The 25,209-nt window shown below is 39.4% G+C and overlaps 1 protein-coding gene and 1 long non-coding RNA gene across 2 annotated transcripts in view; one reads left to right on the top strand and one right to left on the bottom strand.

Moving 5' to 3' along the window:
* SPARCL1 (SPARC like 1) overlaps positions 1-23,071 on the bottom strand; it is a 56,482-nt gene extending 33,411 nt beyond the window's left edge. Inside the window, exon 1 of the mRNA XM_032144000.2 lies at positions 22,666-23,071. The gene's annotated coding sequence lies outside the window, so the exon portion shown is untranslated. The remainder of the gene's footprint in view (positions 1-22,665) is intronic.
* On the top strand, positions 1,594-21,389 carry LOC131382217 (uncharacterized). Its single transcript, XR_009211492.1, has 3 exons — positions 1,594-2,168; positions 3,054-3,111; positions 19,005-21,389. It is a non-coding gene; the product is annotated as an uncharacterized LOC131382217 (long non-coding RNA).
* Positions 23,072-25,209: the final 2,138 nt, after the last annotated feature.

Raw genomic sequence — 25,209 nt, 5'->3', positions numbered from 1 at the left:
TGAGTGGGCATAATTCAATCCACTGGGGACTTGAATAGAACAAAAAGGCAGAGGAAGGGAGAATTCCCTCTCTCTCTCTGCTTATCTGTTTGAATTGGGACATTGATATTCTGCTGTTGGATTGGGACTTAACTCCATCAGCCCTCCAATTCTTAGGCCTTCAGACTTGGACTAGAACTCAACATCATTGGTTCTCAGTTCTTCGGACTTGAACAGGAACTATACAATTGGCTCTCTTGGCTTTCCAATTTGTTGACTGCAGATCTTGGGACTGGCTCCATTAATGTGAACTGAGTCCTCATTATCTCTATTTCTTTCTATCTATCTATCTATCTATCTATCTATCTATCTATCTATCTATCTATCTATCAATCATCTATCTATCTATATCTATCTATCATCTATCTATCTATCTATGATCTATCTACCTACCTATCTCCTATTGGTTCTGTTTCTCTGGAGAACCTTGACTAATAAAACATCTAATTCAGTTTTGTGCGAGTTAGAAGAAATGGTACTTGTAAAAATGCCTGATACCTAGGAGATGCTCAATAAATTTTAATTCTTTTTTCTCTCATCTTCCAGATAAGTTGTGATTCTTGAATAAACAACTTAGATTCTCAGAAAATAATGTAATTTAAGTTTTTGCTGTGAGGTCAGAAAAATTGTCCAGTGGAACATTAAAGTCCATTCTGGCCACACATTTAGGCTCCTTTTAATGCCAGGAGTGTTTCCGACATCTATCACACATAACAATGGAATTAGGCACATGGAATGCTACCCTATTTTCTTACAAATGGTACAACTTAAAGGGGAAGCAAGAATTATCAAAAGCGTTTTGCATCATAAGGCTCATTTCTTTTTGTTTGTTGCAGCAACATGCGTAGTTTATTAAATTTGAGAAAATATTTCCCTTTTAATCCGTCCGCATGATCTCACAGGTTCCCTTCATTTCCCTAAATCTAAATGTAGCTGAATGAATCAAAAGGAAAGAATGTCCAGTTGGCCAGAACTTGCATCACTCATTCATTTTTTAAATTCATTCATTGAGTGCTTACTAGACACTGCCTAAGCACAGGGACACATAGTTTCTGTCTTAAGAGTTTCTGCATGTGGAAAATCTCAAACTGCTTTTCCTGTGGTCTCACACCACGCTACAATCGACACAGAAGACTTCTGTGACCAAATGTGGGAGATTTTTCATCATCAACATGCAAGCAATCAACTCTGCAGCAGGCACCAGCTGAGTGTCCTCCAAATGAGTTCTGACACTGTGTACCTGGAGATAGCGTCAGATCCCACAGGTTGAGGGTTCAGTCTCACAAGACATCTTCCCTTTCCCAGATACCGGTCACAAGATCAGGCCTTCAGAACTTCTGACTGACTGGTTTCAAGTTGGGCTTCCATGACTCCCTCTTTGGGTTCGATTAATTTGCTAGAGTGCATCACAGAACTCAGGGAAACACGTACTTAGGTTTACTGGTTTATAATAAAGGATATTACAAAGGATACAAGTGAAGAGATGCAAAGGGCGAGATATGGGGGAAGGGGCACAGAGCTTCCAAGCCCTCCCCAGAACACACCCTCTAGGAAACCTCCACAGGTTCAGTTATCTTATAATTTCTTCAAACCTCGTCCCCTTGGGCCTTTTATGGAGACTTCATGAAAGGATAGGCACCATTGACAACCACATAGAAATGTGTTTAGACAAAAAAGGGTATGCTTTAGTACTCAAAGGCTGAGTGGGGAAACCCGGCAAGGCCCACCTGTTCAGATTCTTTTTGGCCTCTTTTTTTTTCCTTTGAGGTGAGTCTCACTCTGACTGTGAGGCTGGAGTGCAGTGTTGTGATTTTGACCTCCTGGGCCCAAGTGTGCTCCCACCTCAACCTCCCAAGTAGTTGAGGTTACAGGCGATTGCTACCATACTTGGGTAATTAATTTTTTTTTTTTTTTTCTGTAGAGACAGGATCTCCCTATGTTGCCCAGGCTGGTCTAGAACTCCTGGGCTCAAACGATTATCCCACCTTGGCCTCCAAAAGTGCTGAGATTACAGACATGGATCACTGTGCTGGGCGTCTTCTTGGCCTCTCCATGCAACATTCCTTCCTCCAGAATATGGGGCAGAAGCCCTTCTGAAATGGGGGTCTTATGACCTACAATCACACAAGGTAGGTAAAGGCAGGGGAAGATTAGAGTCCTGCCTTGGGGAGAAAAAGTAGCAGGTAAAAAAATAGAAGATTAGAGAGAGAGAGATCCTGTTATTCTGAGGTCTGCTTATGAGGCCTAAAGTGCGCCAACATTATAACATTGTAACAAGGTCTATGGGAATTATGAGACAGGAACCGTGGATGAAACATGTATGTGTGTGTGTGTGTATAGATACATATATGTTATAATGTATATATGTATACAGATAATATATACATATATAGATACATGTATATAAGTATATAGATACATATATAGTATACATATATGTATATGCTATATAGATACATATATAAACTATATATATATAGTATACATATATGTATATACTATATATGTGTATCTGGAGATAGTGTCAGATCCCACAGGTTGAGGGCTATATGTATACTATATGTGTATATATGTATCTATATACTTATATACATGTATCTATGTATCTATATACTTATATACATGTATCTATATATGTATTATATACACATATCTATATATGTATATACTAATAATGTATCTATAAATATATAATATATTTATATAAAATCATATCGTGTAATGTGATGATTATGTACATAATGCAATGGAAAGAGAGCTAGGAAGCATTTTTAAATTAGGTAGTTGATAATAGCTAACTTTACTACATCCTAAGTACTTAAGTTCTAGGCACTATTCTAAGAGCTTTGCACACACATATTCTTTAAATCTTCTGAACAATTCTATCAGGTAAGCACATTATTGTAATCATTTCACTAGTAAGGAAACTCGGGCATAAAGATTAAGTAACTTGTGCAGGGTTACACAGCTAGGAAGTGGCACAGCAGATATTTAACACTTCTGTTTGATTTCAGGTCTGTGTTCTTAACTACACTGTTCTTAACTACTGTATAGAGATGACCTCCAGAGAAGGTAATTCTTGATCTGAGGTTTGAAAACTAATAAACAGTAGTTAGCTGTATGAAGGATGAGAAGTGTACTCTAGAGGGTGGCAGGCAGCAGCATGGGTGAAGTTACAGAAGCATCGAGTCTCTAGGATGTTAATATTTGGGTCTCTAGGCTGTCAATAGGGGAAGTGGGCTGGGGTAGATAAGGTTCAAAAGTAAGCAGACAGCCATATTGTAAAAGTCATAGTGCATTAAACAAGGAATTAAAAATTCCAGCCATAAAGCTATAGGGACCCAAAGAATTATTTTAAGTGTGTGTGTGTGCGCATGTGTGTGTGTATGTCTGTGTGTGTGTGCACACATGTGTGGACAGGGGTGATGATATAACCAGATTTGCATGTGTGACAGCTGTGTGAAGGACAGACCAGTAGCATGACCTGTGAGAGACGATCGTAACATCAAGGTGAGGTGGTCAGAGCCTTACATTTTGGCTGTGGTCTTAGGAGTGGAGAAAAGAGGGATAGATCCAGCCTGTACTGGTTTGTGAGAGCTGTTTGTTACATTTCAAGACTTTTTTGAGTTGGTTGTTAAAGCCATCAATTAAAAATTAAATTACGTGCATGTATAATTAAATTAATTATATTAAAAACAAAGAAAATAAATAGTAAAAACTCATCACTTCATAATTATTTTACTATTATCTACTCTTTTGAGGTTATTTACATCTATTATATCTGTTGGTGGAAACACTATATAATAAGTGTTCCACATGTCTCTTCCCGATTCTGTTCAGTGGTGTCACGTTGGTAGCTTAAAATGGATAGCAACAGGAGGCAGAGAAACTGTAGGCATACACGGGCGGGTCCCTGGCAAAATCTCGCCTTCAAGCCGAAACGCCTGAAACCCGCAGCCCAAAGTGGGAACTTCCATTCTCTCCCGATTGGTTCTTTCTGAATAATGTCTTTTTACCAATGGAATATTGCCTTTTCCAAAACTACCTGCGGCTGGCCTGCCCCATCCCCGTCCTGTGCCCATAAAGACCCCAGAACTCAGCCAGCAGAGGGAAGAAGCAGCCTGATGTCGAGAAGAAGCGCCTGGACATGGGAGAGAGGTGGCTTGACTTCAGAGGAGAGGGATCTTCCCTTCCCGTTCCCTTTCCAGCTCCCCTCTCCACTGAGAGCCGCTTTCATCACTGAAAAAAAAAATTCTCCACATTCACCATCCTTTAATTCATCTGTGTGACCTCATTCCTCTCAGGCACTGGACAAGAACTCGGACACACTACGTGCAGGTACCCAAAAAGGCGGTCGCACTGGCCCTTTGCCCTTGCTGGAGGAAGGCAGCTGCCCCACGTGATGAGGCAAAGGGCTCACTGAGCTGATAACACACTGCTGTCTGCGGACGGTGGAGCTAAAAGAGCATGGTTACACGCCCTCTGGGGCTTGGCGCGGCCGGTGCCCACACCTGGACACTGGTGAGGGGCCCACATGGAGTTTGCTCCCGCTGGTGCCAAAGTAGCCAGTTCCTGCCTTCGCTCGCTCAGGTTCCTGCAGTCATTCGCTTGCACGCTCCCTCCTGCAAGGGATTGAGCAGGGCGAGCTGAGTGAACAAGGCACCCTGCTGCGAGTTCCGTGAAGGGGTCAAGAAAATATCCTGTATCAAAGTCAGTTGTGGTGGGGGGATCAATCACACCATGAAAACCATCAAGTGTCACCCACCTCTCCCTCTCTCAGAGAATGGGTTGTTCACTTACCAAAACACAACTGGATAGTTCTAAGAAATAATTAAAAAAAGAACAGATAAAACTTAATGACGAATTAGATATTGTAGGAATATGAGAAGGAAAAGTCGTGGGTCACATTTCTAATATGAACCACTTAGTAAATGGTGGTATTAATTACCAAGGTGAAGGATTATAGGCGGAAGGTTTGGTTTTAGAAGAAAGATAGTGAATTAGTTTTGGGCTTGTTGAATTTGAGTAGAGATATCTAGTAGATACTTGGGTAGATAGGTCTAGAGGTAAGCATGGAGTTTGGGGTTACAGATGTAGTTTGCATGCTGTAGCATGAGCAGTTATTCAACCAGTTGAGCAGAGAGCTGGAGCCAGAACCCTGGGGAGTGAAGATCATTAGGCACCATCAGAGGATGGAAGAGCTAAAGATACAAACAGTAAGAGGAATAAGAGTCACATGAGAAAAGGGAAGTGTTAAATGTCATGGAGAGTTCAAAGCAAACAAGGTCAGGAAATTATCCATTGCCTCTGGAAGTGCAGAGGTTATTGAGGAGCTCAGGGAGAGCAGTTTTGTTGCTGTGGTGTCGGTGGATGCCAACCTGCAGTGATTGGAGAGTGAACAGGCAGTGATGAAGTGAGGACAGTGACTGTAGACCACTCTAAAAATGATTGGCTGTGCAAAGGAGAGTAACGTGGTAGCTTAAAGGGAATGTGCAGTTACAGGAAATTTATATTTATATTTGAATGTGATCATTCAGATTCCTTTCCTTTCTTTTCCTCTTTCTTTTTTTTTTTTTTTTTTTTTGAGAAACAGTCTCACTCTGTTTTCCAGGCTAGAGTGCAGTGGCGTGATCTAGGCTCACTGCAACCTCCGCCTCCCGGGTTCAAGCGATTCTCATGCCTCAGCCTCCTGAGTAGCTGGGATTATAGGCATGCGCCACCAAACCCAGCTAATTTTTTGTATTTTTAGTAGAGATGGGGTTTACCATGTTGGTCAGGCTGGTCTCAAACTCCTGACCTCAGGTGATCCACCTGCCTCAGCCCCCTGAAAGTACTGGGATTACAGGCATGAGCCACCATGCCCGGCCCCAGATTTCCCTTCTATGCTGAAGGGAAAAGACAGGTAAATAAGGAAAAATTGAAGATAAAGGGTAAGAGAGGAGATATGGTAAACAGTGATGACCCCCAATAAACTGCAACTTCTGGGCTTCATTTCCCTATGACGTGGGCCTTAACCTTGTGATTTGCTTTGACCAATGTGACATTAGCAAGCATGATGCCAGCAGAAACTTGGTAAACCTTTGCACATTGGAGTTTTTCCTCTTGGTGGAAGCTATCAGCCGTGCTGCACAAAAGCTTGACCCAGACTACTGAATGATCAGAGACCATGTGGCCAGAACCTTGCAGGATAACAGACCCCCCTGGATGATTCAGCCCCAGATGTGTTCCTAGCTCACTGAAGCCAAATGAATTAACTCCAGACAAAATCAGCAGAAGAATCATGCAGTCGAGCCCAATCCAGATTGGAGAATTATGAGCAAATAAAGGGATGTGATTTTAAGCCATTTAATGTGAGAACATACTGTTTTATAGCAACTGATAACCAAAACAAGGAAAAACAAACCAGTTGCCAAAACCATTAGCAAGACAATATTTCATAACAATGAAAGGCATAAGTTCTGAAACACGATGTCATAGGCTCTAATACTTAATTTGCATAAATGAGCAAATTGTGTAGCTTTTGGGGGCTTCAGCTCATTGTCTATAAAATAGTATGAAGATTAAGTGAGACAATACCATCTTAGTAAGTCCTGGATACATATTTACTGGTCTACTATTAAAGCACATGCGAAAAGTTTAACTCCAAAGAGAAGGAGGAACTCTTTATTCTTTAACACAAAAGGGAGGAAAGTTTAACTGTAAGGATGTCTTGAGGCTGGGTTCCAAGGAATATTAACTTATTAAGATGGATTTAGTTATACCTTCCTTGTATTTATTTAGCATTTCACAGTTTATAAAATGTTTTCTTATATACTCTCTCATTTGATTCAATGAAGAAAGGAGGGAAATAATTTTTAAATGTAAAGAAACAGAAATTTGAAGAGTCTAAATTATTTGGCCAAATGTGCAAGGCTTAAGAGGTGGGCAAGAATTAGCAACACTGAGCTTTGGACTCAGTATCCAATATTCTCCCCAAACAGACTAGTGAACAGGCTACAGACTAGAAGCCAGGAGTTCTGGCTTTGGGCCCTGGCTTTGCCAAGTACTAAATACTACCTTGAACAAATTACTTTCTCTCTCCAAACTTCATCTATAGGATGGGAATAACAGTTCTTTCCGATGTCAAAGGTAGCTCTTTGCAAGGTGAGGTGAGGAAGCTCTGTGCAAACTCTGAAGTACCTTACACATGCAAATGATTATTTTCATTGTTCTGCCTGCTGCCTGTCATCAGTAATATCATTAGAGTCATTTATATTTTGTATTAACTACATATGTCTTGTATTAAGTGTGATATAAGGGAAAAGAACCTTAGTGTTTCTCCTCCCCTTTTCCATATCTTCCTCCTCTAGGGGATTTCAAGCTTCCCACGAGCTAGTTCCAGAACATATTTACTTTTAGTTCACTCATTAAACACAAACTCACCTATCCTATATTCTATACTTTTAAATCTTTGTTTTTTGCATGCATCTAAACCATACCGAGGAAATAGGAATATTTCTGAATTAGGGCTGGGCATGGTGGCTCATGCCTGTAATCCCACCACATTGGGAGGCTGAGGCGGGCAGATCACTTGAGCTCAGGAGTTTGAGACCAGCCTGGCCAACATGGTGAAACCCCATCTCTACTGAAAACACAAAAATTAGCTGGGCATGGTGGCATGAGCCTGCAATCCCAGCTACTTGGGAGGCTGAGGCAGGAGAATTGCTTGAACCGAGGAGGTGGAGGTTGCAGTGAGCCAAGATTGAGCCACTGCACTCCAGCCTGGGCAAATAGAGTGAGACTCCATCTCAAAAAAAAAAAAAAGATTATTCCTGAATTAATATATTTCTGTTCTCAGATAAGAGGTATGTTCACATTGTTCTTAACCCAAAAAGAGCTATCGAATGCTGAGAATCCTGGAGTAGCTGTATGGAAGATATTTTAAGGCATAGAACAAGTCTAGGGACTGTCATATAACCTCAGATGGCCACTTGTGCAGGCTTTTTGAGAGCCAACATTTACTGAATGGTCCCTGATTATTACTGAGTCCAAAGATGGAACTATTTTTCAAGAGTGTTTTCCATCCTGTAATTGAAAACAAAATTTAAATGCAGAGCATGGTCATGTCATTTAGAATGATCCAAGCAGGAAACCCCTTCAAGTTTCAATTATAAAGAAGATGCCTGTGTTTTATTTTTGAAGGACCTCGTGGGACAATCCAGTATCTACACTTTAAAACACCTTGTGTTCTTCCGTCGTGTTCCATGTTGTCCTTTAGACTAGTCACTGGGCATTTTTGTCCCACTGAGCTAATTGTATTTGCCACATATTGATAAAAAATAATTTCATGGCCTTTAGCTTCTTATTTTAAGAACTGAGCAAATGTGCTGATTGTATAAATAAGACAGAATGGAGAACTTTCCTGGGAAATGAGAGATATTTTGAAAAACAACTGTCATACTGAAGACTCAGGGAGGCTTAATTAGCTGATGCTTGCAAAGTACTTTGAAAAATCAAAACCATGATGTCTTTGCTAAGTATGATGAATACCATTTATTCTTGGATGAGTAAAAAGTCATTTATTTTGAGACATTCAAGTTTGGTGTGCACTGACTACAAAATACAGATTATTTTTGCAGAAATAGAAAATAAAACTCCAGAGGAAAAATGCAAAAATGAGACAAATTTTGGAATACACAGAGTTATTATTCTCAAAGACTTAAATATGCAGATTGATGTGAAACTAAATAAATATTATTTTGCTCAAATGCGTGAGCTTATTCGAAGGCAGCCACATAGTTTAAAGGACAGTTGGTATGGAACTGGAAGATCTAAGTTCCAGACTTGAACTGCCTTTTACCAGCTAAGAAACTTTGGTCAAGTCACTGGTTTCTTCATCTACAAAACAGGAAAAAAAAAAAAAACGTTTTATCTATCTTCTGGAGTTGTTTTCAGATTCAAATGTGATCCTATATTTATTTGGTAATTTCACCAACTGGAAAAATGAAATGAAAGATGTTATCATATATTGGAAACACTCATAAGGCAGAAAATGGCTTAATAACCCCAATAATGAATAAGTCAGACACTTTAATTCATCCCTTTACTAGAGTCCTTAGGTTATTTCTTTCTTTCCTTCATCCCACTGTTTCTTTTTATGGATTTAGAGAGGTTAAAGATGAGGGATGATAGGTAACTGGAAGGAGAGCCCTTTCCTTCTGTCAGGAACAGGGTGTCTCATTACCAAACTTTCAGGAGAACCTCAGCTGGAATTTTAAAAGATGATAGCTAGACAGCGTTTTATAGGGAACATTCAGCGTTTGAATTTCAAATGCCTAGAGTTTTTCTATTGGCTGACCCATGTACCATTAAAACAAATCTCAAGAGGAATCATTTGTCATGGGAGAAATAGGTCTCCCATTAAGAGCCAAACACCCACAAATGTCAACTCTGTTCTAACTCACATGAGTAGCTGCCTTGAGACAATTTCTTACATTTCTTATTTAATAGGTATAAATATTGTGGTAGAGATTGCTGTAAATTCTTTGCTGTTTCTGCTATTGAGAGGTGGAGTCTAATTCTCCTTGCCTTAAACTGGACTGGGTTTAGTGACTTACTTGGCCAATTGATTGAGATAGAAATGATGTTCCGGGACTTCTGAGGCTAGCTCATAAGAAACCTTGGAACTTTTACCTGGATCTCCTGGAAAACTCATTTTGGGAGCCTTGAGCCATTTTCTGAGTCTGTCATGTCACAGAAGATACTTCAACAGTTCTACCAATCCCAGCTTTGCATCTGTCCTTGCAAATGCGCAGGACACATGAGTGGAGAGATCTTGTGCCACTCCAGATCAACTCACCTCCTAGCTGAGTACCTCTGAGAGGCCTGCCCAAATTTCTGACCCACCAGATCTCGAGACATTATGAAACAGTTGTTTTGAGTCACTAAGTTTTAAGAAGCAATATATAATTGGCTATAAACATTAAATATTTCTGTGCGGAATAGCACTCAAGTGTACTCATTAGTAGTAGAATCACTTATGGTCATCAAAGTATTATTTTATTGAAAAAGTACATTTTTATCTTAGACCATTTAATAGTAGCTCATTCAATGGCATATACATTTCCTGAGATTTTACTATATGCCAGGTTCTATGCTAAGCACTTCACCTGTGTACCACCCATGCACTCCCATCTGTGACCCTCACCTCCATTTCACAGAACTACCCTTCAGTGAGTGCTTCCTGAGCATCCCTCTTTGCCACCGTGCCCAGTCAGCAGTGAGGAGCATGGAAGCCAAAGGGTACCTGGAGGGACAGCTTTTCAGACACATTCTTAAAGGTCTGTTTCTTTCTTGCTCAGGCGAAACTAGTCCATTCCTCCTTTTCTATAATGTGTAATTGAGGGATTACTTTAATTATATTTAGAAGATTCCCCAGGCTTATCTTACCCAAGCTTGTGCAATAGCCACCTTTCACCACCTCTTAATCATGCCTTTCAGAGTTTCTCATCTTATCATACCACTCACTAATCTCACTGTGTCTCATTCCAGAGCTCCAGATGGGATGGATCCATCCAGGGAGACAGTTGCCTGTTCTTTTTCTCAGACATTTGCCAATCCTTCAGAAAGGGTCCACCACCCCCTGCCCTGTGTTATAGTGGGAGAAATTATTTTGGCCATATTTATTTTTCTTTGCTCAAGTCCTATTATGGTATCTGTGCTACTATTTTCTCTTTCTCAGAGAAAGAGAACACAGGATTTTCTCATATTTACATTTATTTATTTTTCTTGACTTTTTGTTGTATTTGGGGTATAGACATTTGAATATGGCCAGGATAGACGTGCCATAAAACTAGGAAGCTTGAGTTTCAAGGCCCCTCACTTGTGCAGGCTCCATACAAAGTTCTAGACTTGATTTTGACTTTCATATTTTTTAAAAAGAAGGTCCCAAACATACGTATAAACTCTTGGCTTCACAAACCCTGAATCTGCTCTTCGGATGGCTCACCTGAAGTCCTGGCATTTGTGACGTTGCAGTAACTTAATAATATCTGAATGATTGGCTTCATGTTGTTAATAGTATGACAATACACCTTTTAAAGCCTAGCCCCTGTAATTATCAGATAGATTAATCCTCTGCTTTTTCTGTCTTTAACTCTTCTCCCTACCCTTTAATTTATTTGTTTCTCTACTACCCCTGTAATTTCTTTCCCCTGAATGCCTAGTTCTTGGCTTTATCCTCTGACTGCTCTTATTTGAATTTCCCTTATTAGTTAAACTCTACCAGTATAATATAAAACTCCTTTGGATTCAGTGGAAATTGTCTCTCTTTTGCTAACAGAGTAAGTCAGTTGTTAAATTCTGCTAGTTGGGAGAGGAATTTCAAGTGCTTTCCGCTCTGTGAATGGACCAAGAATTATTCATTGGGGGGTAGTTCTCTTCCAGGATTAAGAAAAACAACAAATAATACCAAAGAACAGTTCCAAGTAGCCTCATTCTCATGGTGTTGGGATCTTCTGGGGAATAATGGCGTACTTTGATGAGCATTTAGTTCTTGTGTGAACCTCTAATGCAAGCATTCAGTCCCAGCAGAAGTCCCTTTAGGATTCAGATCATGGTCCAAGCTTCTCATGTACCTTGGTGAGGGCCAACACATTTAATATGGGAAACAATTGCTTGCTTACTTCAGTGGTGCAAATTACTTATTATCTACCTTTTCTGAAAGAAGCAGATGTAATAAACTCTAATGGATTTTAAGGCTAGAGTTTGAAAAGTTCTTTGAAAATAGGGTGAAAACCTGGAAGCTTATTTATGCCTTCAGAGAGAAAACGTTAAGAAGATGCCTTCAAGCGACGAAAAGACACAGCTTGCCCACAGCTGGTCCACAGCTGTTAATTCTTCTCCTCCCACCGTGGGAAAAGATTCTTCCCCTCAAGCCGACTTAATGGCTCGTGCCTGTAGTCCCAGCTACTGAGGAGGCTGAGGCAGGAGGATTGCTTGAGCCCAGGAGTTTGAGGCTGCAGTTACCTCAGCCTATTATAACCTTGAATGATCCAATCCAGAGTGTTTTTCAAAGTATAATAAAACATTTGCTTTTGAAATCAATGGCTTCATTTTCAGATTGTAAGAAGTGAGATATTGCTGATACTTCTCTTCCCTTCCTATGCCTATCCAAAAAGCTAATGAATACAAGATCAATACAAGTACCAAGGTTTCGACCAAGCATTTTTCTATTTTATAACAACATCTTCCACTATTTTCTTTTCCCCATATTTTAGGAAATTATTGAAAAGTTTTTCTAGAAAGATATTAACCTGCTTCCCATTATAAAGTCCTTAAAACCCATTAGTTGGAGTTGGGCAACAGGGAAGAAAAAGAGAGAAAAAGAAGACACTTAGGGTTAAGAATTTGTGTTTTGTTTCTTCTGAATTCTAACAGAATACTCCCTTGATTTAGAGAGAATTAGCTGAAAATTGTTTGGTCCCCACTAAAAGGTGGGGAGGATCCACTAAACTAATGGCTTGAAAGTTAAAAATGATTTCAATGAGCTAAGACAGCATGAACATCTGACCAAACACATGATGAAACCATTTACATGTTTTATTTATCCATCATAAAGGTCAATTCTTCTGATTTTTGTACATCTCAGAGTACCTTCCTATCGGGTCCCTATCTTTTTTTTTTTTTCTGAGATGAAGTCTTGCTCTGTTGCCCAGGCGTACAGTGGCCAATCTCTGCTCACTGCAACCTCCGCCTCCCAGGTTCAAGCAATTCTCCTGCCTCAACCTCCTGAGTAGCTGGGACCACAGGCGCACACAACCACACCTGGCTAATTTTTATATTTTTTAGTAGAGACGGGTTTTCACCATGTTGGTCAGGCTGGTCTTGAACTCCTGACCTCAAGAGATCCACCCGACTCAGCCTCCCAAAGTGCTGGGATTATAGGCATGAGCCATTGTGTCCGGCCTGGGTCCCTATCATATTACATAGGCAATTAGATAACTCAAGTTAAATCAAATAATGTAAAAATGCTTTGCTTTCAGAGCTATTTAGGGCCACTTTGAATGGTGGATTCGTTAACTCTGTAGGCATAGCACTTTTATTTGAACCTAGGGTAAAGTTTGTCCTAAGTTTTGAAAAAGATAGCCATTTACCACTCCCCACTCCACTGATCTTCAATTAAAAACCTATTAGTTGACTGCATGATTCTTCTGAAAATTTGCAAGTTTTTTTCCCTATAAGCTGCAAATATGTATTTTACACATATTCAGTTAAGTACAGTGATTATACAGAAGTGACAGAGATTTGAATAGAATGTGGTTAGTAATTTTATTATTAAATATCTCAGCAATTATAGACTTGTGTCAAGTATTTATAAAATATCTATTTTCATAAACTACTGTTTTGAGAACTGTTTCCATTTATCTCAACCAGGTTTTAGGAATTTAGGATGACCCCTCTCCAAGCAGTACTGCAGTCTCACTAACCTCAAGCACATCATGAAACCATTTACATGTTTTATTTATCCGCTGAAAGGGTGACACACAGCTTCGGATATCACAAAGGTATCAGAAACAGGCCAGGCACGGTGGCTCACACCTGTAATCCCAGCACTTTGGGAGGCCGAGGTGGGTGGATCACTTGAGGCCAGAAGTTCAAGACCAGCCTGGCCAACATGGTGAAACCTCGTCTCTACTAAAAATACAAAAAGTAGCCAGGGATGGTGACAGGTGCCTGTAGTCCCAGCTACTCAGGAGGCTGAGGTAGGAGAATCACTTGAGCTGGGTAGGCGGAGGTTGCTGTGAGCCGAGATTGCACCACTGCACACTGTACTCTAGCCTGGGTGACAGAGCCAGACACTGTCTCAAAAAAAAAAAAAAAAAAAAAAGTTGTTGGAAACAGATTATGGGAGGATATTGGCCTAAATAATTCACTAATTTATTTATTGTTTAACACGGCATTCCAAGTTCAATAAGAAAAGCCATCTTGCAGGAAAAAAAGTGTGTGGGAGGGAGCAAGTGTTGGCTCAAAATTTGCTTTGCCTGACTAATGGATCCTTGAGGAAACTCCCCAAACTCCTGGAATCAGATATGAAAACGTTTTTCCTTTTTGTGGGAGTAGGGGGTAGTAGATTATGACTTTTGTTCCTAAGCAAGGCAAGCCAAGGTCATTGCAACCTTCCTGCATAATTGCCAAAGTGAGAAGGCAGAGCACAAGCATATCCCCTGCTTGAAGCCCTTTTGTTTAGTTTCCTTTTGTATCAAAAAGATTGGCTTTCACCATGGAGAGGCTGTAATTGGATTTCACCACGAAAAGAAGTTGTAATTGGATTTCTCAGCACTCTACAAGCTCTGTCTCTGGAAAAGCAAGGAAAAAGGGCCTAAATATCCTTTCTGCTAGCTGGAAAACAGCCCAGCCAAGCCCTTAGAGATTGACCTGAAAGGTATGGGCAGAATGGGCCATGTGTGTGTCAGCTACCTCCCATCTTTGATGAAAAGCTATGTGTGTAATAGCTAAATATCGCTCCTGAAATTTGTATCTCCTAGAAAAGAGGAGGGTGTCTAAAGTTTGGCATACACTAAAACACAAAAACATCATTCTCCGTCTAGATTTATTAGGGAACTTACACAAACGACCAGAATATGTTTTTATTTTCAGTACTATAGTTTATTTTGCATTCTTTTTTTGTAATTGGTTCCACTTCAGTTTCTATGATATTTCCTAGAAACTTAAATTACAGTAAGATTAGGTCAAAGTAGATATTTGTATTTGATTTATTTTCAGTTCCTATAGTTTTTTAGAACATGAATTTACATTTAAATTTTAAAAGATAAATTTTATTTTTGAAGTTCTGTATATTGCCATGCCACTTAAATCAACTTAGCATACCTGTCTCCCCGGGCACTTCTTGCCTTGCTGTACTTCTTTCTATCTTCCTTCTCTTTCCTTTTCTCTTAAGCATTAATAAGCTGTCTGAATACTGAACCAGACTGTAAACGCAGTCATCCATACCTCTGAAAGGAAGAACAGGATTCCTCTTTCATATTGGCCACGTCAGTGACTCCCTGGAAATTTTAGTGCTGGTAGTTATTGCTTCAAGTCTTCCTAACTGAATTTTCCTTGTGTTGCCTATAGCGTTCCCCTGGTTTCTGAACCCTGCAGTCTGAACCCTCCAGTGGTTATAGCTCCTTCTCTGGCAGCCTCAGCAAAATTTACAAGTCTTCTTCCTTCCCTTCTGGGCCTAGGGAACTTGTTTCAATGTTTTTGGGTTTCAAGGCAGATGATAACAACTTGATCTGTTTATCGCTTTGTCTAAAGTTTAATGAACTAAGAAAGACATACCATGTGTACTAGAAAAAGGAGAGATTTGTCCTGTTACTTTCTTTTTCTTATTACTCTTGGCCTATCATTTCCTGGAGTATGTACATCCATGCATCCAAATAAGGCCAGGTATCTTCTGTTGAATTTGTTTATATCAGAGGAAGCCTGTAGACTGCTATTTTTAGCAATTATTACAACTATGGAAAAATTTCCTTTCTGGGAAATGTAGTAAACAAAACAGTTATTATAGGTACTTTATAATCAGACTCAGAACTTTCCTGTTCACCTTGTTTTTACATAATAGTCAAAGGCCTTGTTATCAGAGAGCAAATCTCTTAGTCATATTTTGGCTAACATATACGTGCTGTTACTCGATCCAGTGTTAACACTGATGCTTCAGAGCTTTTAAAGTATTAATGAGTCTCTGGGGAGAGCTCTATCGTTTAGCCCTAAAGTCATCTGAAGGATGAAAAAGACGTTCTTCTATTTTGAGTTCTCTGCTGAGTCACCATCTGACATCAAGGGGTCCCAGCCTTGTGAGTGTATATGATATACTCAGAGTCAATGACTTAAGACTTTTCTGGGCATCTGACCTTCAAATGCCCATCATCCTTCCTAATTGAACCTAGCACCATATGGGTCTGAGCTAGGGATATACATGGTCATGCCTGCTGGGGCTTTGAGACTAACCAGAAAGCCATCCAGACATTAAAGGTATACATTAAACTTGAATCAAGCAGAGGGCACATATATTTAGTGCTCAGGGAAGGGAGTATTATGGAGATTTACATCTTCCACTGCTCTGCCCTTGCTCTCGGGAGCTGGCTGCCTCTCAGTTCCTCAAATAGGCCACGATCCCTCTTGCTCCAGGGTCTTTGCACAAGTGTTCACACTGTCAGAATTCTCTCACCAGCACCCACTCCTCCCAGCCGCCACCACCAAACACACACACACACACACACACACACACACACACACACAGAGTTAACCTCTATTCAGACTTCAGATCATGGAAAACCATTATTGACCCTGAGTGGAGGTCAGGATCCTTATATACTCTCTTAGAACAAAGGTGTTTTGCCTTCATAACACTTATTTCAGTGTATCATTATATATGGCATGTGTTCAAATAAAATGTGTTTTTTTTCACACCCCCAAATCCTGCTGTAAAAAAGAGGGATTTGCCTTATATTCAAGTGCTTCCAAAGTCTCTCACATTAACGGCCACTGTCTCAGTTTCTTCATTTTGAGCAGCAAAGTACTATTCCAAAAAAACAATTAGAAATCATCTCAAGCGGCTGGGCATGGTGGCTCATGCCTGTAATCCCAGCACTCTGGGAGGCCGAGGTGGGTGATCACCTGAGGTAAGGAGTTCAAGACCAGCCTAGCCAACATGACGAAACCCCGTCTCTACTAAAAATACAAAAAATTAGCCAGGCGTGGTGGTGCACACCTGTAATCCTAGCCACTAGGGAGGCTGAGGCAGAAGAATTGCTCCAGCCCAGGAGGTAGAGGTTGCAGGGACCCAAGGTCACACCACTGCACTCCAGCCTGGATGACAGAATGAGACTCTGTCTCAAAAAAAAAAAAAAATCTCAAGCAATGCTTATTTTTGTTCTTAGGAAAATCACCTTGAAAAAATGGATGAAAAAATAGATAAAGATATTTAAAGCAGGTTTAGTCATTATTCCTGAGGTATGACTTCATTATTGTAAGTTGGAATCACACAGTTTTAGAAAGCCACACCTACAGTTTCAAGTGGTTTTTAAATAAGCGCTTTAAAGAGCACTGGAAAAAACAATCTAGTAAGTAATGAAAGTGTGAAGAGCATGACCACGAATGAGGACTAATGCCTGGGGATTAAATTTGCAGCATCAGCAGATGTTTAGCAACTTGCAGAAGGATTGATGATGTGCTCTGTATTAATTACAGCTTGGATCTAGTGAACATACACATTGGTGTTAAAGATGCGTATGAAGAGTTTTAACAAAATTGTTTCATGAAATGTGAGAAAGGAAAAAGTCATGTTAATAAGTATAAAACATTTAAATTAAAATAACGTATTAAATATGTATGTGAACCATAGATTAAATATCCCAAGTGTGCATTACAATATATTACCCATTTGTACATTCTGTTTGGCCAAACACTTTGGTTGAGGATGTTCTCACTAGAAAGATGAAGATGGCGTTGTATTTGAGGGCACCTTATGTTTGGGCCTATGCAGTTTTCATTATTGTGATGGTTTGATTAATGACCATTTTCATAACTACATGGTAAGCACCACAAGGGCTCAGCCCCTCTCTAGTTTTGCTCCCTGCTGCATCTCTGGCATTTTGCATGGGATAGAACACTGAATACATTAGTTGTTTGAGATGTAAGATAAAAATGCTAACTTATTTTCATTATTGCATGACCTAGAAAACACTGGAGGAACTGAAACAGAAACTTAATAAGAAGTTAATGAAAGATAAGATGTTTTAATACTTTTTACCCTAGTGTTAATCAAGATGAGATGAGTCTTTATAAATGTAAAAAGTCACAATTCTTTTTTTTCCCCCTTTAGAAATCAAATGGTTCACATTTATGCAATGATAATTCTGAGGCCTCTATTCATTATATTTAACTCACTGGGAGATTCTAAGTTCAAAAAGGCCATTCATGTCAGAGTTAGATCAAACTGAAACTTACCCAATAGTCCCACAGACAGATCTTTTTGAAAAACATAGAAATTGACCCTCCTGGTCTTCAAGTGTGAAACTTATATTTGTTTTATCTAAGTTCTTTCCTCAGGACAGGACCTTCAGGCTTCTAAAAAAGTATAAAAGAATGGAAACTCACCAGATCACTGCAGCAGATGCCTGACCCCTTATTCACCATGATTGTTTCCTTACCCCTCCCTAGTTCTTATTTTCTTACACATTGTTACATTTCTCCCCTGCTATGTAAACCCCTAGTTTTAGTCAGTTAGTGAGATGGATTTGAGACTGTCCTCCCATCTCCTCAGCTGCAGCACCTGATTAAAGCATTCTTCATTGGCAATACTTGTTGTCTCAGTGATTGGCTTTCTATGAAGTGAGCTGCAGGACCTAGACTGGAACCTTGGTGTTTCAGTAACAAAACCATGAAAAAGAATTGTAATAGCTACTACTTATTAAGCATGTACATTCATTATTTTAGTTAATCATACAATGATCATCTGGGCATGGTGGCTCACACCTGTAATCCCAGCACCTTGGGAGCCTGAGGCAAGCAGATCACTTGAGGCCTGGAGTTTGAGACCAGCCTGGCCAACATGACAAAACCCCATCTCTACTAAAACAACAAAAATCAGCCAGGCATGATAGTACATGCCTGTAGTCCCAGCGACTCAGGAGGCTGAGGCACAAGAATCACTTGAACTCAGGAGGTGGAGGTTGCAGTGAGCTGAGATCATGTCATTGCACTCTAGCCTGGGCAACAGAGCAAGACTCTGTCTCAAAAAAAAAATAGAAAGATCTTATGAATTAGCTGTTATCCACATTTCACAAGTGGGGGAAACTGAGGCTCCTGAGCTTAGCAGCCAACCTTTACCAGGGGTTAGATACTGTAATAAATGCCTTACATGTTCAATCTCATTCAATTCCCATGACAATTTTATGACTGTTATTATATCTATTTCACAGATGAGAAGACAGAGGCACAGAATGGATTAGATTAAAACAACTAGAAGGTATGAGTGCCAGGATTCAAGTCCAGGCAGTCTGCCCCAGAATTCCCCTCCATAACCACTACACCATAGCACATCGTGAAGATGGGAGGAAGCAGTGGGAACTTGAAAAATGGATTTATTGCAGGGTGTGCTGCAGTATGTGTATCATGTGAGGCCATTTCTATTTCTCTTCCTTTGCCTTCCCAGTTGTTTTTCCCCGGTATGCCACAGTAAACTAGCCACTGTTTTAGCAGCTCTCTTGTTGATTTTTAAAATACCTATTCACTAAATCTTTAAAGGAAACATTTAGCTACTGCAATGGGTGTACATAAGTTGGTTGTGTAATAGGAAGGAAACAAGCCAGGACTGGAGACTTCATTTCTAAAGAAGGATTTTAAAGCAGACTAAGAGTTATTTCCCAGAGCGGGTCATGAAGCAGGAGTCTCTCTACACCCTTTCATTGCTATGACGACAGCCTGCTCCTGCTACATGCAGCCAGAAAAAGCAGCTGACATTTCAATACTAGGAACATAGGGGAGAGGTTTACAAAAACGCAAAACAAAGACAAAAAAAAAACAAAAAAAGACTCTTTCACTTGAATTTCAGTTAGAGAGGAAAAAATATCCCCTGGAGCAAGTCAAAAGCCCTATTCTTGCCTTTAGAAGAGATAAGAAAGAAGAAATGTTGGGGGCCTTCCCTCTTGTCCAAGTAGGCCAATAAAACAGAATTGATGGCAAAGCAGCATTTCTTCCCACTCTGTGTAATGGCAAGCTGACATATAACACTTTCTTTGGTTTCCTTTGACTCGGCCATTAAGAAGCTACTAACTGATGCAGCAGTGAAGGCTCATAGTAGTAAATACTTCGTGTTGAGGCCCCCCCACCAGGGGAAAATAGTAATGTCAGATTTACTTTTACATTTCTTTGGATAAAAAAGGCAATTCAAAGGATTTTTCCTTCTTGATCTCCATTGTTACTACCAGAGAAATCATTGCAAGTATGTAACAGAGGCCTCACTGATGTACGAGATTCCTTATAAGCAACCTGTCAACTTTCCTGTGTGTTTACTTCTCTGCCAGGTGCTATACTTGGCATTTAATAAACATCACATTTCATTCCTACAACAACCTCATTTGTGTGTACTATTATCCCCATTTTGCTAAATGGATGGGTAAACTGAGTCATGGAGATGGGCAGTAACTGCCGAAGCTTACACTGATTGTAAGAGGCAGAGTCAGGATTCTAGCCCAGATGCATTGGACTCTGAAGCCCATGCTGTGTCCACTCTGCTGTGCTGCTTCAGAAGCATAGACCCGGCATTCATATTTTATTATAAAGCAAAATGTATAAGTACAAGGAAGAAACCCTGAGAAAATATCTAGAGTCAGTTCCTGTTCTATGGAGTTTCAATAGGGACATATAGTTAGTCCAGTACTTTCATATTATCTACGATTGATTGATTGCTTTAATGTACCAGACATAGCTCTTTTCTTCACTTAATTCTTACAACAAATCTCTGAGGTAGCTACTGATTTTATAATCCCATTTCCATGAATGAAGAGACTGACGCACAAAGAGATTAAGTTGTTTGCCCAAAGTCACAGAGCTATTTTGCGGTAAAGCTTGGATATATCCATGGTCTTATATAAACCAGGTCCATATGGTCAGATATAAACCACAGGTCATGGTCTTATTCGCTTTATTAGATTGCCTCCCCACCTTTGGAAGAATCAGTCAAGACCATGCACTCTGTTTTTCAAAGTTCTATCCATCTTTTGATGACTAAGACAAAAGCCAGGCTAGCCTGGCTAGTAGTGCTATCATTGCTAACTCAGCCTTTGGCAGAAGATGCCCTCTGAGCCGCATGAGAAACAGACCCTGGCCTGGTTGGACATCTCTCAGGCAGTTCTACTGGATTTATTTATGGGGGTCTCCTTCTCCACTGAAGATCATTCTAGAGGGATAAGTGAGGACTACGTGCACTTCAAATCTTCTAACAAGTTGTTTATGCTCTTCTTGGTGGAAAAGTGTTCCCAACCTGTTCTGAATATGGTGCTAAACTTAAGTAAAATAGCAGTGTTTAAGTCAACTGAGTAAAAAGAACAGTCAAGAGGAAATGAAATAAATAATGTTTTCAAGTTGTCCAGATACATCACTATTCATTTTATTTCTGTCATCACTATTATTTTTACTTAGTTGATACGTGAATCTGTGCCATGAGAAGCTATTGGGGATTAAATCTCAAAAGACCTAGGAAGGAAATGCCAGCACTCTAATTGCTCAATGGCTGTGTGAAAATTCTCTGAAAGAAAAAGGCAAGGTTCATAAATAACACGTGCATATTCTTCTCCAAAATGTGGAAAGTGGCACCAGTTGATTGGATGATAAGTAGATGAAATAAACTGCTCTGCTTTGCTAGATCTTGTTAAATGAACAGAAATATAAACTTAAATCTTTCCAAAGAGGGTGTTTTTAATAAAAAAAACATAGTTAACAATAGTCACAACCATCAGGTTTAACTGAGTAAGCTGTGAACTGAAAAAAGCTGGTGTCTACGAGAAAGGAGAGAATAAAAAAAAAAGATTTCTGCTGACTTGGACTGAGTGAACATTTCTATTCAATGTGCTTAGGCCCTGGGCCAGAGGAGAGCTCAGATACAATGCCAAGGTGACATATTTAACCTCTTTGCAGATTAAAGGCAGTGCAAAAGAGATACTCTTTCTGCAGTACCTCTTGGTGTACTGTTTCAACAGTATTGATCTGCAGTTGAAAGCATGTTTTTTTTTTTTCTTTCTTTCTTTCTCTTGCAGAGTGACCTTTAATACCTGGGAAGGACGAATAAGCACAACTTACATTATTGCTTTATTTTAGAAAAGAGAGCCAGAAATGGTAGTACATTATAATATGAGTTATCATAATCTCTTTAGCTCTTTAATTCTCGTCTCCTATTTTTGCTTTTGTAAATAAGACATTATCAAGAATTAGAGAAATTTTAGGTCTATGCGTGAGCATCTTAACAAATGATAGTAGGAGGCAAAAAATAATTAGTTATAAAGCTGTAAAAGGGAACCAAGAAAGGGAAAATAATCACAATAACTTAAAAATAATCAAACAAGAATATAGTATAAAAGGAGAAATTTTCCTACCTTTTGGAAAAGCAAAAAGTTCCGTTTCTACATTGCTGTTAGGCTCAGGAGATTGAATAACTTTAGATAATTTAAACATGGAAAACATACAAATTATTTGATTTGAAAGTTTTTTTAAAAAACTACCTTCTTTATAGTTTATTTCATATATGTAATAAAGTACTTCTACAAAACACATTACAAGATTCAGGCTTCACTAAGATCTGAATGCTACTGAAGCGATCAACAGTTCCACATTTCTATTCTTGGTCTTCACTAAAATCACCATCATTTATTAGTATTTGCTATTTAATTTCTCAGGAAACAAGAAAACATAAATACAAATGGTAAAATTCTCTGTTAAGTATCTTTTCTGTAAATCACACAAAATTTTTTTGGTAAATAAATGGCTTTGTATTATTTAGGCAAAAATATTTGACAGCTTTATCAGATCACACAAATCAGCTTAACAAATGCAATTAGATAATGCCGTAAATTTATTACAACTTACCCTCAAGTAAGGGGCTGGACCCAGAGCCGCTGCAGCAAATTGAAGTTGAATCCCCTCTGCACACAGACAGGGAATAAAAGTTTGACAAACACCCGAGAAAAACTCTTTAAATCCCTTTCCTCGTTAGCTCTGCTTCTTTGCCCAGAGGCACATTCAAGTCTACTGGAGTTGAAATTCTGCTGCTCTGTCAACTAGTGGGGGTCTGAAGTGACAGACGAGAATTTGGAGGTTGGCACCAAAGAGTATTTCAGACTGTCATCGTTTTTGTTGCAGATTCCTGGATTTCCCTAGCAGGCTGGCCTCTCATGCGAGGGCTTTACAGGCAGTGTTTGCAAACCAAAAGGGAAAGAGCTAATTCTGGTGGCGTGGATGGGGTTAACAGTCTTCCCCTCAAGCTCTTGTTCTCAGAGCCTCATAACTTGGCCAGAATATAAGCACTTGGCTCTTTATGCATTTTTTTTTTTCTTTTTCAAACAACTCTGAAAGATTTGATAAGCAGCATCCCTTTTTTGGAGATTTTTATTTTAAGACCTTGAAAAGAAACTCCATGCTGCTGTTTCTTTCTAAAGGAAATTGGGGAGTAGGGATTAAAGGAGGGAAGAAGAGAAATGGCAGCAGACGCATTTTTACATTGCTCAATTGGAAATTGTTCTAGTAAATACAATCTGAATTTTAATAGGAGGGCACTTCAGATACCTTAACCTTTGAATGAACTTTGGAAATGTACATATATAAAAATGATTGCTCCTTATATTACAGATCACTTGTATGCTGATTCAGAAATGTTGCAGTTCTCCCCTCAACACAGCTCCTCACTGTAAATCCACGGTTATAACGGTTGGTCTCTAAGAAGGAGGTTTCCCATGAAAAAGAATGGAGGTGTGCGCTTATTTTTGGCCGGGCATTCTGTTTATCTGTATATGTGTCTAATCTCTTCTACTGCTACTTCTACATTTATCATACATTTATTATGTGTCAGACACTGTGCTTAACAGCTTTTTATGCGTTATTATCAGTTGATCCTCACTATGTGTGGTAAGTTTTACTGTGTTCCCATTTGAGGAGTAGTGTCATACAGTGGTTGAATTGGCAGAATTTGAGGCCAGCCAGCTTGGATTTGCATCCTGTCTTCACCACTTCCTAACTATGACCTGGGACAAGTTATATAACCTCTCTAAAGCATCAGTGCTTTTATCTATAAGACCGGGATATACATATGGAAATGATGATAATATCTATCTCGGCAATTGTTCTGAGTTTTAAGTTAGTTAATACGATAAACTGCATAGAACACCCCTGCCACGTAGCAGACACTCAATAAATGTTAGCTATTATCATTTACATAAGAGGAAACTAAAGCTTAGTAAGGGTGAGTGGTTTTTCCAGGGTCTCCAACTGTAACTTACAGGATGGGATTCCAAATCAGCTACCATGGCTGACAGCCGCACTTGTGTAACTTATCTATAATACCTCTATTATATGATATAGACATATATACATATATATATATATATCATACCTGCTTCTGAGCAAGCTGTAAACTCCTTGAAGGAAGGGGATATGCCCTTTCTGCATTCTCCTGGTGCCTAGCACAGTGCTTTGCATACTGTAAATGTTCCGTTATCATCAGATGAATAATTATAATTTAATTTAATTTAGATTTTCTAAATGCATGCCAATGTCTGGCCAAAAGCAAAAACACTGATAAAAACAAAATAAAACCAAAATAAACCAAAAACCCCCACCTACAATTCTAGGCAAATATGCCCTCAGCCAAATCTCTCAAAACACTTTAGAATCATTTGCCCTATTTATTTTCAGAACACTGCAAGAAAAAGGTAACAAGAATTATCTCTATTTTGCAGTTGGAGAGATTTGGGAGCAGAGGAAACTGGGCACTTTGCCTAGGAGCCAAAAACAAGTCACGGTGCAGCTGGGAACAATCTCACGTCTCTAGAATCAGGATAACTTGTTCCAAACCGCCTTTCCCAGGACAGGATGAAAGGACTTGATGTCTTTTTGCCTCAGACAATAGGATGTTTTTCCTTAGCCAAGGTCTAGGGGTTGAGCAATCTCCTCGGAGGAAGGATAAAGGGGTGGGCAGTGTTTGACCATGCTTCTCCCTGGTGTGCACATCCTTTGTGCACATCTGCTCTGAGAAGTGTGGAAGACACAGACCATTTTTCCAAGTCTCCCGAGGGGCGCGGGAGCAGTGAGACTATTGCAGAATATGTAAGAAAAGCATTTCTGAGGATTTGGCCTTAGTTGGCTAAGGAAAATTTTCTTGGGGACCCAAAATATTAACTTCTTATTCTAACTAGCATTCTCCATTTATTTGAGATGGCTTTGTAAGATTGATTTCAGGTGATTACATCACTTCAACGAGAATGTAGAAAAAAATTTCATTTAGAGGGCTCTGGAGAAAAAGTTGCCCAACTAAAATTTTTTTTTTTCTGCTAAAATTGATATTTTATGCTTCTGTAAAATGATCAAAATAAATTTTCTTATGTAACTCTGTGTTAACCTAAAAAGTAATTACTTAAA

The sequence above is a fragment of the Hylobates moloch genome, unplaced genomic scaffold (genome assembly GCF_009828535.3).
Source record: "Hylobates moloch isolate HMO894 unplaced genomic scaffold, HMol_V3 SCAFFOLD_2, whole genome shotgun sequence".
Classification (NCBI taxonomy): domain Eukaryota; kingdom Metazoa; phylum Chordata; class Mammalia; order Primates; family Hylobatidae; genus Hylobates; species Hylobates moloch.
Note: the sequence above shows the minus strand (reverse complement) of the source record. Positions and strands in the feature narration are given on the sequence as shown.